Below are 15,151 nucleotides of genomic sequence, written 5' to 3'. Positions count from 1 at the left end.
TAATGAACTTGTAATCATTGTATTGTCTGTTCCAGTTACATTTGTCCCAATACTTTTTATCACTATGACATATATCAGTATCTTTCTTGTGATTATCCGGATCTCCACCACCACCGGGAAGCAGAAAGCCTTCTCCACCTGCAGCTCCCACCTGACCGTCGTATGTCTATATTACGGGACACTTGTATTTAATTATATAGTCCCATCTAAAGAAGAATACTTGAGTTTACAAAAACTGATTTCTGTGCTTTACACCATTGTGACCCCGTTATTAAACCCCATTATATACAGTCTGAGAAATGAGCAGTTTAAAGGAGCAATCATTCAATTTCTTTTGAAGAGAAAAGGTAATAAATAAAGATCAAACTATATTTACTACAAATAACATTATAATGTACGTAAACATTTAAAACACAAAGTTACATTACCTGCCGTAGCTCCCATTTAACACATTTATATATAGATTATTTATTATTTATATATACCATGGTAGAATTGAATACATTCCTCCCAGAAGTCAATTTTTTAGAAATGCTGCTTAAAATAATTCACAGGGCTTGTCTGGCTCCAGCTCTCCAGTTTGGAACTGGGCCTTCCAATTCAAGTAAATGTCCAAAATACCCATGATCTACGGCTAATCCAATATATTGTTTCTGGGAATATCCCCTAATCTTCTCTCTCTGGTCCCTAATTTACAAGTTTGTCAACACAATTCTGAAATGTTGCTATAAACATAACCCATCCTATATTTGGAAGAATTGAGGATGGAGGAAATTAAAATCCAAGGATTAGTACTCAGGCTCTTTCATCCTCCCAGGCTTCTGTTGATATAAAGACAATGTTTTAGTTAGGGATTTCCTCAATTCCTCATTCATTTATATTTTCAATCAGATGTTGAACTTGTTCTATCTGGATTTGTGAGAGACATAATTGCATAATGTCCAAATTTACGTAAAGTTATTTGCAATGTGCTCCGACCTAATAACCTAGTTACCTCCTTCAGTGTCCTTTTAATTTACCAAATGGTTGGAACATGTGTAGGAAGACACTCTGATAGGGGAGACAACGTGAGCATGCATAATTAATTATACCTCCAAAAATGCTCCAGAACTGCTGAACGCTGTCGGAGAAAGTCTCACTGTGCATCTGACTTTCTCCACTATAAATTTATGTTGAGCTCATACAGCTTGGCTCTTTCCTCTGCAAAAGTTAATTACTTCAATACCCTCATAACCACACTCTCCTGCGAACCCAAATGACTATTTCACACATTTAACTCTCTTCTTCGCCCTGCTGTTCCTCCTCCACCTACTAACTTGACCGCCTCAGATTTTGCAACTCAATTCACTGACAAGATCTCTACAATCAGAGAAGAGATCTCTCATCTTTCTTCTTCCCCTTACAATACTTCCCCTAACTTCACTCCCTCTCCTGTTCTATGCTCATTGACACCCGCTACATTGGAAGATGTTTCTGCTCTGCTCCAGTCCTCCCGCCCCACCACCTGCTCCCTAGATCCAATTCCCTCGCATCTCATCCATACTCTGTCTTCTTCTCTTTCTCCACCTCTCACTAAAATTCTCAATCTCTCTCTCTCCTCTGGTATATTTCCATCACCCTTCAAACATGCAACTGTAACCCCAATTCTAAAGAAGCCCAATCTTGACCCTAACTCCCCATCCAACTATCATCCTATCTCACTACTGCTTTTTGCATCCAAGATCCTTGAAAGAATTGTGTATGCGAGATTGACAGACTTCCTCGAGTCCAACTCTCTGCTAGACCCGCTTCAGTCTGGTTTCCACGCTAAGCACTCTGTGGAAACGGCACTGACCAAAGTATACAATGATCTACTCGCTGCAAAATCTCGTGGTCACTACTCTATCCTAATTCTCCTTGATCTGTCTGTGGCTTTTGACACTGTTGATCATCAACAGCTTCTTCTCATCCTCTGCAATATCGGTCTACAAGATATTGCTCTCTCCTGGTGCTCCTCCTACCTCTCCCAACGCTCTTTCAGTGTTTCTTTCTCTGGCTCTGCTTCTTCTCCCCAACTCCTCTCTGTTGGTTCAGTCCTTGGTCCCCTACTGGTCACCATCTATACTGCCTTCCTTGGTAAACTCATTAGCTCCTTTGGCTTCCAATATAATTTCTATGCAGATGACACACAAATCTACCTATCCTCTCCTGATCTCTCCCCGTCCCTCTGTCTGCCTCTCTGCTATTTCTAACTGGATGGCTGCCCACTTCCTTAAACTAAACTTGACCAAAACTGAAATTCTGGTCTTTCCTCCCTCAAGTGTAGTTACTCCTGTGTCTGTCTCCCTCCAAGTCAACGGTGCTACCATCAGCTCCACCACGCAGGCTCGCTGCCTAGGTGTTCTCTTTGACTTCGACCTCTCCTTCAAGCCTCATGTTCAATCTATCGCCAAATCATGTCATTTCCATCTCAAAAACATTGCGCGCATCCGCCCCTACTTAACGCCAGATGCGACTAAGGTGTTGGTCCATTCCACTGTCCTTTCTTGCCTTGACTACTGTAATCCTCTTCTCAGTGGTCTTACATGCTCCCAACTTGCGCCGTTACAGTCCATAATGAATACGGCAGCGAGGCTCATCTTCCTGTCCGCCCGCACTTCCCATGCCTCACCCTTCTGTCAGTCCCTACCTTGGCTTCCTATAAAATATAGAGCTCAATTTAAAATTCTGGTTCTTGCTTTCAAATCTCTACATAATGCTGCTCCCACCTATCTATCCTCCCTTATACACAAGTATGTCCCGTCTGGGCCCTTACGATCTGCTGACGGCCCTTACGTCTATCTTTTGTCCTTACTCCCACCTTTGAAGCTCACCTTCAAGATTTCTCGAGGGCTGCACCGTTCCTGTGGAACTGACCTCCTCCGTTAGATGATCACCCAGTCTCCACTCCTTCAAAAAATCGTTAAAGGGAAACTCCAGTGCCAGAAAAACGATCCGTTTTTCTGGCACTGGAGGGTCCCTCTCCCTCCACCCACCAATCCCCGGTTACTGAAGGGGTGAAAACCCCTTCAGTCACTTACCTGGGACAGCGGTGATGTCCCTCGCCACTTTCTCCGCCTCCGCGACGCTCCTCCCAGTGATTACGTCGGCCGGTGGGCGAGACTAATCTCGCTCACCGGCCGAGGAGACCTAATGCGCATGCGCGGAAATTCCGCGCATGCGCATTACGCAGGGCTCGAGTCCTGCAGGAACGCGTGGGAACGGCGTTCCTGCACTTTTTCCACAGCAGGAACGCCGTTCCCATTACTAGTCCTGCAGGATCCAGGGCTGGCACAAGCGGCTGCGAGAGCAGGGGGAGCACAAATCCGAATCCCCTGCCTCTGACTGGGGACTCGGATTTCTAAACTCACCTCTCCCCCTGCAGTCAGTGGAGTCTTCCAGCCTCTCCTGATGATGTCAGTAGGAGGGGGCGTGACTTTCTCTGCTCTTCTCACAGGACCGCTGGGGAGCAGAGGAAGCCACGCCCCCTCCTCCTGACATCATCAGGAGAGGCCGGCTTACTCCACTGACTGCAGGCTGCAGGTTCCAGATCCTGGCCTGGCCCAAGGTAAGCCTCAGGGAGGGGGGAAGGCACTTTAGTTTTTTTTTTTTTTATCCCTTTCCTCAGTCCCTGTCCCCCTCCCCAGTCCCTGTCCCCCTAGTTAAGGCTCTGCCCCCCTCCTCAGTCCCTGTCCCCCTATTTAAGGCCCTGTCCCCCCTCTTCAGTCCCTGTCCCCCTATTTAAGGCCCTGTCCCCCCTCTTCAGTCCCTGTCCCCCTATTTAAGGCCCTGTCCCCCCTCCTCAGTTCCTGCCCCCCTCCTCAGTCCCTGTCCCCCTATTTAAGGCCCTGTCCCCCCTCCTCAGTCCCTGTCCCCCTATTTAAGGCCCTGTCCCCCCTCCTTAGTCTCTGTCTCCCTCCTTAGTCCTTTTCCCCAGTCCATGCCCCCCTCCTCAAGCCCTATCCCCTTACTCAGTCCCTGTCCCCCTCCCCAGTCCCTGTCCCCCTATTTAAGGCCCTGTCCCCCCTCCTCAGTCCCTGTCCCCCTATTTAAGGCCCTGTCCCCCCTCCTCAGTTCCTGCCCCCCTCCTCAGTTCCTGCCCCCCTCCTCAGTCCCTGTCCCCCTATTTAAGGCCCTATCCCCCTCCTCAGTTCCTGCCCCCCTCCTCAGTCCCTGTCCCCCTATTTAAGGCCCTGTCCCCCCTCCTCAGTTCCTGCCCCCCTCCTCAGTCCCTGTCCCCCTGTTTAAGGCCCTGTCCCCCTCCTCAGTCCCTGTCCCCCTATTTAAGGCCCTGTCCCCCCCTCCTCAGTTCCTGCCCCCTCCTTAGTCCCTTTCCCCAGTCCCTGTCCCCCTCCTCAAGCCCTATCCCCTTACTCAGTCCCTGTCCCCCTCCTCAGGCCTGTCCCTTTCCTGAGTCCCTGTCCCCCTATTTAAGGTCCTGTCCCCCCTCCTCAGTCCCTGTCCCCCTATTTAAGGCCCTGTCCCCAGTCCTCAGTTCCTGCCCCCCTCCTCAGTCCCTGTCCCCCTATTTGAGGCCCTGCCCCCCAGTCCCTGTCTCCCTCCTTAGTCCTTTTCCCCAGTCCATGACCCCTCCTCAAGCCCTATCCCCTTACTCAGTCCCTGTCCCCCTCCTCAGGCCTGTCCCATTCCTGAGTCCCTGTCCCCCTATTTAAGGCCCTGTCCCCCCTCCTCAGTTCCTGTCCCCCTCCTCGGTCCCTGTCCCCCTATTTAAGGCCCTGTCCCCCCTCCTCAGTTCCTGCCCCCCTCCTCAGTCCCTGTCCCCCTATTTAAGGCCCTGTCCCCCCTCCTCAGTCCCTGTCCCCCTATTTAAGGCCCTGTCCCCCCTCCTCAGTTCCTGCCCCCCTCCTCAGTCCCTACCCCCCTGTTTAAGGCCCTGTCCCCCTCCTCAGTCCCTGTCCCCCTATTTAAGGCCCTGTCCCCCCTCCTCAGTTCCTGCCCCCCTCCTTAGTCCCTGTCCCCCTCCTCAAGCCCTATCCCCTTACTCAGTCCCTGTCCCCCTCCTCAGGCCTGTCCCTTTCCTGAGTCCCTGTCCCCCTATTTAAGGTCCTGTCCCCCCTCCTCAGTCCCTGTCCCCCTATTTAAGGCCCTGTCCCCAGTCCTCAGTTCCTGCCCCCCTCCTCAGTCCCTGCCCTTCTATTTAAGGCCCTGTCCCCCCTCCTCAGTCCCTGTCCCCCTATTTAAGGCCCTGTCCCCCCTCCTCAGTCCCTGTCCCCCTATTTGAGGCCCTGCCCCCCCTCAGTCCCTGTCTCCCTCCTTAGTCCTTTTCCCCAGTCCATGCCCCCCTCCTCAAGCCCTATCCCCTTACTCAGTCCCTGTCCCCCTCCTCAGTCCCTGCCCCCATCCTCAGGCCTGTCCCTTTCCTGAGGCCCTGTTCCCCTTCCTCAGTTCCTGCCCCCCTTCCTCAGTTCCTGCCCCCCTTCCTCAGGCCCTGTCTCCCTCCTCAGGCCCTGTCTCCCTCCTCAGGCTCTGTCTCCCTCCTCAGGCCCTGTCCCCCTTCCTCAGGCCATGTCCCCCTTCCTCAGGCCCTGTCCCCCTTCCTCAGGCCCTGTCCCCCTTCCTCAGTCCCTGTCCCCCTTCCTCAGTCCCTGTCCCCCCTCCTCAGTCCCTGTCCCTTTCCTGAGTCCCTGTCCCTTTCCTGAGTCCCTGTCCCTTTCCTGAGTCCCTGTCCCCCTCCTCAGTCCCTGTCCCCCTCCTCAGTCCCTGTCTCCCTCCTCAGTCCCTGTCTCCCTCCTCAGTCCCTGTCCCCCTCCTCAGTCCCTGTCCCCCTCCTAAGTCCCTTTCCCGAGTCCCTGTCCCCCTATTTAAGGCCCTGTCCCGTTACTCAGTCCCTGTCTCCCTCCTCAGTCCCTGTCCCTTTCCTCAGCCCCTGCCCCCCTCCTCAAGCCCTGTCCCCTTACTCAGTCCCTGTCTCCCTCCTCAGTCCTTGCCCCCCTCCTCAGTCCCTGTCCCTTTCCTCAGTCTCTGTCCCCCTCCTCAAGCCCTGTCCCCTTACTCAGTCCCTGTCTCCCTCCTCAGTCCCTGTCTTCTTACTCAGGCCCTGTCCCCCTCCTCAGCCCCTGCTCCCTTCATCAGCCCCTGGCCCCCTCCTCAGCCTCTGTCCCCCTCCTCAGCCCATGGCCCCTTCCTCAGCCCATGCCCCCCCTCTTCCTAAGCTCCTGTCCCTCTTCCTCAGCCCTGCCACCTTACTCAGCCCATGGCCCCTTCCTCAACCCATGTCCCCCCCCCTCCTCCTAAGCTCCTGTCCCTTTTCCACAGCACTGTCACCTTACTTAGCCCCTGTCCCCCTCCTCAGCCCCTGTCCCCCTCCTCAGCCCCTGTCCACCTTACTCAGCCCCTGTCCACCTTACTCAGCCCCTGCATACGAGCATCAGCCCCTGTCCCCCTCCTCAGTCCCTGCCCCTCTTCTTCAACCCTGCCCCTCTTCCTCAGCCCTGCCCCTCTTCCTCAGCCCCTGTCCCTCTTCCTCAGCCCCTGTCCCTTTCCTCAGCCCCTGTCCCTTTCCTCAGCCCCTGTCCCCCTCCTCAGCCCCTCAGTTCCTGTCCCTTTCCTCAGCCCCTCAGTTCCTGTCCCTTTCCTCAGCCCCTATCCCTTACCTCAGCCCATGTCCCCTTCCTCAGCCCATGCCCCCCTCCCCCCCCACCCTCCTAAGCTCCTGTCCCTCTTCCTCAGCTCCTGCCCCCCTCCTCAGCCCCGTGCCCGTACTCAGCCCCTGCATACAAGCGTATAATTTTTTGGGGGTGAGGGGGGGGAGGGGGCGGGGAGTGGATCTGGGGTGAGTTCCTGCACTTTTTTACCCAGGACTTGACCCCTGGCATTACGTCTCCCCATAGGAAAGCATTGAAAAATCATTTCAATGCTTTCCTATGGGGTTTTGAGCGACGCTGGAGGTCCTCACACAGCGTGAGGACGTCCAGCGACGCTCTAGCACAGGAAACCTGTGCTAGAACCCAGGAAGTGACCTCTAGTGGCTGTCTAATAGACAGCCACTAGAGGTGGAGTTAACCCTGCAATGTAAATATTGCAGTTTATGAAAAACTGCAATAATTACACTTGCAGGGTTAAGGGTAGTGGGAGTTGGCACCCAGACCACTCCAATGAGCAGAAGTGGTCTGGGTGCCTGGAGTGTCCCTTTAAAACCCACTTCTTCATAAAAGCGTATCAATTAAACTGTTAATAGCTCCTGACTGATTCCTCTTCTGCAGCTGTCACCAGTCTAATACTATCCTTACTTTTTTGTGTCATTTTACCCCACTCCCTCTAGCATGTAAGCTCATTGAGGAGGGCCCTCAACCCCTCTGTTCCTGTGTGTCCTGTGTGTCCAACTTGTCTGGTTACAACTACATGTCTGTTCGTCCACCCATTGTAAAGCGCTGCGGAATTTGATGGCACTATATAAATAACATAATAATAATAATAATAGACATTTGGCACTACGCCAGCCCTCTGATCTTCCATTATTCCCTTCCTCCTTTGGTTTTACTTTAAAAGGTGAGTGGTGCTTGCCGATTTCTTTTTTTTTTTATATATATATATATGTTTGTGTGGGGGTCACATACATGGAGCTGAAAAAAGAGAGCCCTGGGAACAAGTTGGCCATGACCTTAGTGGTGACGGGAAGACAGTCTGGTGTTTTGTTGTTGGGGAAAGCACAGACATTTTTTCATAGGCATAGTTTAGGTTTATTTTGTCTACTAGCATCATTTTTGTTGGACATAGTGTTGATATCTAATGAAGGGCTAAGAGAGCTCTAGCTGCTAGAGCCAAATGTGATACCAAGGCTTTTTCCAAGAAGGCAAGGAGGGGCAGGGGCTCCAGCCATAGAAACATAGAAACATAGAATGTGATGGCAGATAAGAACCATTCGGCCCATCTAGTCTGCCCAATTTTTTAGAATACTTTCATTAGTCCCTGGCCTTATCTTATAGTTAGGATAGTCTTATGCATATCCTATGCATGCTTAAACTCCTTTACTGTGTTAACCTCTACCACTTCAGCTGGAAGGCTTATATATATATATATATATATATATATATATATATATATATACACACAGTTGCAAGAAAAAGTATGTGAACCCTTTGGAATGGTATGGATTTCTGCACAAATTGGTCATAAAATGTGATCTGATCATCATCTAAGTCACAACAATAGACAATCACAGTCTGTTTAAACTAATAACACACAGATAATTAAATGTTGCCATGTTTTTATTGAACACACCATGTAAACATTCACAGTGCAGGTGGAAAAAGTATGTGAACCCTTGTATTCAATAACTGGTTGAACCTCCTTTGGCAGCAATAACTTCAACCAAACGTTTCCTGTAGTTGCAGATCAGAGGTGCACAACGGTCAGGAGTAGTGATGTCCCGAACTGTTCGCCGGCGAATAGTTCCCGGTGAACATCGCTTGTTCGCGTTCACCACGGATGGCGAACACATGCGCTGTTCGGTCCGCCCCCTATTCGTCATCATTGAGTAAACTTTGTCCCTGGCCTGTACCTCACAGTCAGCAGACACATTCCAGCCAATCAGCAGCAGACCCTCCCTCCCAGACCCTCCCACCTCCTAGACAGCATCCATTTTACATTCATTGTGAAGCTGCATTCTTAGTGAGAGTAGGGACAGTGTAGCTGCTGCTGATTTGATAGGAAAATTGATAGCTAGGCTAGTGTATTCAGTGTCCACTACAGTCCTGAAGGACTCATCTGATCTCTGCTGTAAGAACAGCACCCCAAAAAGCCCTTTTTAGGGCTAGAACATCAGTCTGCTTTTTTTTTTTTCTGTGTAATGTAATTGCAGTTGCCTGCCAGCCAGCCCGTGTGTCAGGCTCACAGCATATACTGTGTCCACTTGCCCAGTGCCACCACTCACTCACTGGTGTCACAATAGCTTGCATTTAAACAAAAAAAAAACTTTTTTTAATGTAGTATAATAGCAGTCAGTTTCCTTCACTAGTGTGCGTTTCAGGGCCTGCCCAGTGCCACCATTCACTCACTGGTGTCACAATAGCTTGCATTTAACAAAAAAAAACTTTTTGGACTGTAATATAATAGCAGTCAGTTTCCTTCACTAGTGTGCGTTTCAGGGCCTGCCAGGGCACAGTGTCACACCAGTGCCACTCATATCTGTTGTCATAGTAGCTTGCACGCATAGTACCACTAATTGAAAAAAAAAAGGGCTCTGAAAACGTTTTAACAGGACCAACTAATTATCAGAGTATTTACTATTTCAGAGTATTTGTTTATTTCTATATCGAATATTATTGAATAACGGACAGCTAAACTCTATTTTGATTCAGGCTCCGTGGATTGCAAAAGTTTTTGCTCACACTACTAAGTGAAGGTTTCCAAGAACGTACAAACAGAACCTTCCTTTCACTATGTATATACTTTATTTTTTTTATTTTTTCAGTCTATATTAGCGGTGAAGGTCTTTGTCAATTTTGAACAGGACCTCTCATCCTTGTCTATATACTTCTGTTATTCATCAGTTTATTTAATTGTATATACTTCAGTTAATATATGCATTATTAGGTCTTTGTATATTTTGAAACAGAACCTACCTAGTCCTGTATCAAATTATTTCAATAATTACTGGAAGTCTTCACATATTTTCCTGTTTTGATTGTCACCTATTAGAGTGTACATACACTTCAGTTTATAATTTAGTATTATCTTAACTATAGACGTCTATACAATATTTTATTATTACTATTAAAGGTTACATTTTATATCCATATAGGACACTCATTTGTTTTCTTTTTTTACTTCTTTAGTTTTTGGGTTAACCCCTACGAGTGTTCCTTTAGCTTCCATTTTTTCAGCTTTGTCTTTTCATTTTTATTCAGTTTTATTTCTATTTTTATTTTTGTAATTTTTTTCTACATTCTGGTCTTATATATATATTTTTTTGTAATTCTTTATTTTTGATGTACTTTTGAAAGAATACCGGTATGCTCACAATGTCACAACAACATTAGTAAGCCTTCGGTGTGATACACGATAACAAGCATTGGTATGGCATTTGCAGAAACAGCACATTTTTTTTTTGAGAGTGTAAAACACGCTAGGTTTAAGCTAGGCAGTCATGTCTAAGTTGGTATATATCAACATTATTGTCTAGAAGAACATAGCAGGACATTCGATTTAAACTTACAACAAGTACTGTTAGGAGTGCACATATGAGGTATGGGAGCCTACTAAATAGTAAGCTTGGGTGGCATGGCAGGCTAGGCATGCTAAGATTAGTGTCGCCAAGGCTGACAGCGTAAGGTGTTAGGTTGTGTATGCTGTGCTAGCTGATAAACGCTGACTTGTTATACGTTATGCTACCTCTGTGCAAGTCTAAGTTGCAGTGTCGAGTAATTAGACATTTACAATATACAATGGTGAGTGCTGTATATGTTTGAATTTAGCTGAGAGCACAGATTTTCATTACCAAGACATGAAAGATGCCCATTGATATGCTGGGATGCCCCCTCTAACAAAAACAAATTAATGTAATCAAGATAGTGACCAGTTCAGCTTAAGTGAAGAAACGAAAAAAACACTGGAGTCTCGTTGGGAAAGCCACGCTGCTGGAGACGGTATGTTTTCAGACTTGCCGGATCCCCTGGATGTGTAATGGTCCTGCCACCGATCTGTGTTTAGTGTGAGCTGGATCTAGATGTGGGGGTGAGTCCTGTAGATGCCACTCTGCGCCATCTGAGCGGACCGCTTGCACCCTCGGTTCCGGTACAGTTAATGGCTGGCAACGTGATACCTGGCCCGTGTGTTCCATCCAGGAGTAGGGCTGCAGGTCAAGGAATGTCCTTTAGGTGTTCAACGCCCAGTAAGGCCGTCGTGGGTAACAGGCCCAGGCTCTGTGTACGGAGGCTAGGTAAGTTGAGATTACTCTGTCTGGTAGTGAAAGGGTTACACTGCAATAATCCAGGGATTCAAACTGTGATGGCTCTGTTTCTGATGCAGCCTGTTAGCAGTGAGTGTGGTCACGCCCGATGTGGGCTCTGAGGCTTCCATGTTGGTGGCATAGCATATGGTCTCTGGTGCCAAGTGCTCCCCGCTGATGTGTGTAGCAGGGCCTCGGTTCCCTCCAGTGGGGACCGGGATAACCCCCCGGCCCAAGGGGAGGGGCTGCGAGGCGTATCACAGGGCTTTAGAGTGGCAGCCAGGATTGAGAGCGGGGCAGCGGCCGTCCGCCCCACTCCTGTCCCGAGTAGGCCGCAGGCTCCAAAGTTTTGTACCGCCGGGGCCCCAAAACTCCCGATCTCGGAGTCTACGGTGGCGCCAACCTCCCCCTGCGCACATTAACGGGCTATTCCGTCCGATTTCGGGCAGTAAGTGTAGTATTTCTGCCATTTAGCTTGAATTCAGCAAGAGCCTCTGTGCCATGCGACCGGTCAGCATGGCATTCAGGCCCCGCCCCCTGGTCTTATATATTTTATATATACTTTTTACATATATTCTATGTATACATCCATTCTTTGTATAGTAGTGCCATGTAGAGTCATTTAACACCCCTCACCCCATTTGTTCTTTGTCCCCCATATGTTATAAATGCATGTCTTCACATTAACTGAAGGGGAGGTATAAAGGACTGGGGAGGGAAAGGGGTTTTATTATTCATTCAAATCTGTTACTGCACACTACCAAAGTCCCTGAGGAAGTCCTGTACACAGACGAAACGCGTAGAAACCCTGGTGGTGACTCAGAGATACAACACCCATTGTTTTTAACCTTGATGTAAGTGATTAAATAGATTTTTTTTTACGTTCTTGATTGTGCACTACAATTTTATGTTTTCTCTCTTGAGCATATATACTCCAGCCAACCCATGGCGATTTAAGTACAGATGGAAGATTGAATCCTTGGAAGGAATTTATACTTAAGGCACTTCAACTTCAGTGAATGTGTGAGTGGCCATTTGTGAATACAACACTTGTAGTTAATTCATATACACAGTTATACGCTATTTTTATTGTTTGTTATTGGTTTAGCAGATCATTTTTTGCATATATTTTGTGGAAGACAGGGAAGTCTTTTGGAATACCATTAAAAGCTTCACCTTGTACAGGGAAGTTTTTTGTCTGCTTGTACCTTATTTGGCACTAACTGCACTTTTTGGTTTGTGTACACATATATCGTGTTTTTCAGACACCGAGTGTAGTGGTGCTATGGAGACAGGCTCAGGTATCAAGTTTGTGGAACCACTATCCTCTATATCTAAGCGGTGCAAGACTGCAGCCAATGACAAAAGGTGAGGCCAGATAGAAAGCAGTTGTTGTTGGGGGATTCTATCATAAGAGGTGTGGGGATGCACAATGGTGGTCTTGTGAGATGTCTTACTGGAGCTACTGCTCACAGAGACAGGAGACATATTTGTAATATTGTTAAGCGAGCAAATCAGGAAGGGGAATTGGATGTACTTGTCTATTTAGGGACAAATGACTTGGCTTGCAATGAGGTTTCAGAGCTAAAGGAAGTTTTTTGTGTTTTTGCCAATGATATATGGCAGGTTGCTTCCAAACTGTCATTCTCTGAAGTTCTGCCTGTGCATAACACTCAGAACAACAGGCGGATGCTTATTAGGGACTTTAACTTGTGGCTTGGTGAATGGTGTTGGGAGCAAGGATTTGGCTTCATTTCTCATGGTAGCTCTGTTTGTAATGGAAATAAACTGTACAAAAAAGATGGTTTGCATCTTTCTTAAAAGGGAACAAATGTTCTCAGTGAGCAGCTCAGAGGTTTTGCTAGGATGTATTTAAACCAGGAGGGGGGTGGGGCAAAGGGGTGATAAAACATCAATCCAATTGCCCACCAAAACAAGGACAGAAGGTGCCTGTAGCAAGTGAGCTAGAAAAATGATAAGCTCAGAGTCATGTCTACGAATGCTTGCAGTTTAGGGAATAAGATCCATGAACTTGTGGCAATAATGGCAACTGATAATGTAGATTTAGTCGCTGTTACTGAGACATGGTATAATGAGAAAAATGATTGGGACATAGCAATACCAGGGTACTCTTTATATAGAAAAGACAGGGAAGGCAAGAACGTCAGAAGGGAGGCCCTGTATGTGAAGGATAGCATAAAATCTAGCCTAATAAAAGTTAGTGAGGCGAACATAGAGTCCGTTTGGGTTACATTAGAATTTGGTAACCACACAGTAACTCGTGTAGGTGTGATTTATAGGCCCCCAGGACAAATAGAAGAGTTAGATAATCTACTAGTTGAGGAAAAAGCTAAAGTGACAATGAAGGGAGGAGTTACTTATCATCATGGGTGATCTTAATCTTCCTGATGCGAATTGGAAAACCAATATAGCTGCTTGTGCCAGGAGCACACAAATTCTAAACTCCCTACTGGTGTTCTCTCTAAAACAAGTAGTTGAGGAGCCAACTTGTAAGGAGGCCACATTAGATTTAGTGTTTGCAAATGGGGATTTGGTATCAGATATTACTGTAGGTGCAAGTTTAGAATCCAGTGATCACCAGTCAGTGTTGTTTAATATAAGAATAGTGACTGAGTCACACCACACAAAAACAAAAATTTTAGACTTTAGAAAAACAGACTTTTCTAAAATTAAAATATGTGTAAAAGAGGCATTATCAGACTGGAGCAGTTTAAATGGATTCCAAAAGAAATTGGATTATTTTAAAGTTGCACTGCTGAAGGCAACAGAAAATTGCATTAGGCTTTTCAGTAAGAGTAACAATAAAATTAGTTAAAAACGAAAAGTTGGCATTTATTAATTTTAAGTAAAAAAAAAAAAAAACAGAATAAGGACAATAAACAGATCTATAAGATTAGCCAGAAAGAGGCCATCAGAAAGGGAGGACTAACAGACACTTAATTGTAACCAGACAACTCGACGTACAGGAACAGAGAGGTGGAGGACCCTGCTCAATGAGCATTCTAGAGGGAGTGGGGTAATAAGAACTTCCAAATCACACACAGAAGAGAAAATAGCACAGTCGGTAAAAAAGGGGGACAAAACATTTTTTTAGATACATAAATGAGAAAAGGAAAGTAAAACAAGCATTAGTAAGATTAAAACCAAATGAAGGAAGGTATATAGAAGAGGAAAAAGAAGAGCTGACTGCCTCAATTAATATTTTTGTTCAGTATTTACACATGAAAATGAAGGAGAGGGACTTCAGCTAGGAAAGAGGACAAATTCGTTTTTTTTTTTACATGTGAGTTTGCAGACAAATAAGACAAATAAGTCAATGGGGCCTGATGGAATACACCCAAAGTTATTAAACAAGCTTAGTGGTGTACTAGCAAAACTATTAACAGATTTATTTACCAATCATTGTTAATGGGAGTATTCCCAGAAGATTGGAAATTAGCTAATGTTGTGCCCATACACAAGAAAGGTAGTAGGAAGGAATCGGGCAACGAAAGAATGTTAAAGAATAGGATTGTTGAACATCTAAAATCACATGGTGTGGTGGAACGCATGGCACCCTGACTGGGTGCTTCCCCCAATTGCTGCTTCCTAGTAACTCCGAGTACTTTCAAGCATTCCACCAGACACCATAACCACTGTAGTCCCTGTAGCCAGCATTACAGCTTGGCCGGAGTCTCGCTGTCCTCCACCCACCCTGGACCCAAGTCAGGGATCCAGCTTCCAGTAAGTAGACCTCTCCTAATCCTGAGAGCCTAGCAGATAGAACTGTGTTGTAATCCAAGGGAGTATAGTGACTACAGCAATCCCCAGAGTAGCGAATATAGCTGTTCCCTCTATGTTGAGGGTGAAGGAGAACTGATTTAATGGGAGCCAAACACTGCCTTTTATGTGAGTCCCCATGCAAGGGGTTTCCTGATACATATTCCAGGGGCATTCCCCACTGGACCTGAGAGGAGACTGGTTATAAGCAAATATTTAACATACTCCTCCTCTGTGCCTGAGAAATAATTACCTGAGCACACAAATATATAATTGAATTATCTCCCAGTACAGAAACATGCTATATAACAAAATAACAAACAAAAATAAAACCCCCAAAATACCCCCAAAACACATGAAAACCCCATAAATGTCACATCCCTTGATAGCCCCGATCTGGGTGACCAACATATCCCAAAATCACCTAGATCTGTTCAGGGATTC

Source organism: Pelobates fuscus, chromosome 3, assembly GCF_036172605.1.
Source record: "Pelobates fuscus isolate aPelFus1 chromosome 3, aPelFus1.pri, whole genome shotgun sequence".
In the NCBI taxonomy this organism is placed as follows: Eukaryota; Metazoa; Chordata; class Amphibia; order Anura; family Pelobatidae; genus Pelobates; species Pelobates fuscus.
This window is presented reverse-complemented; position numbering follows the sequence as displayed.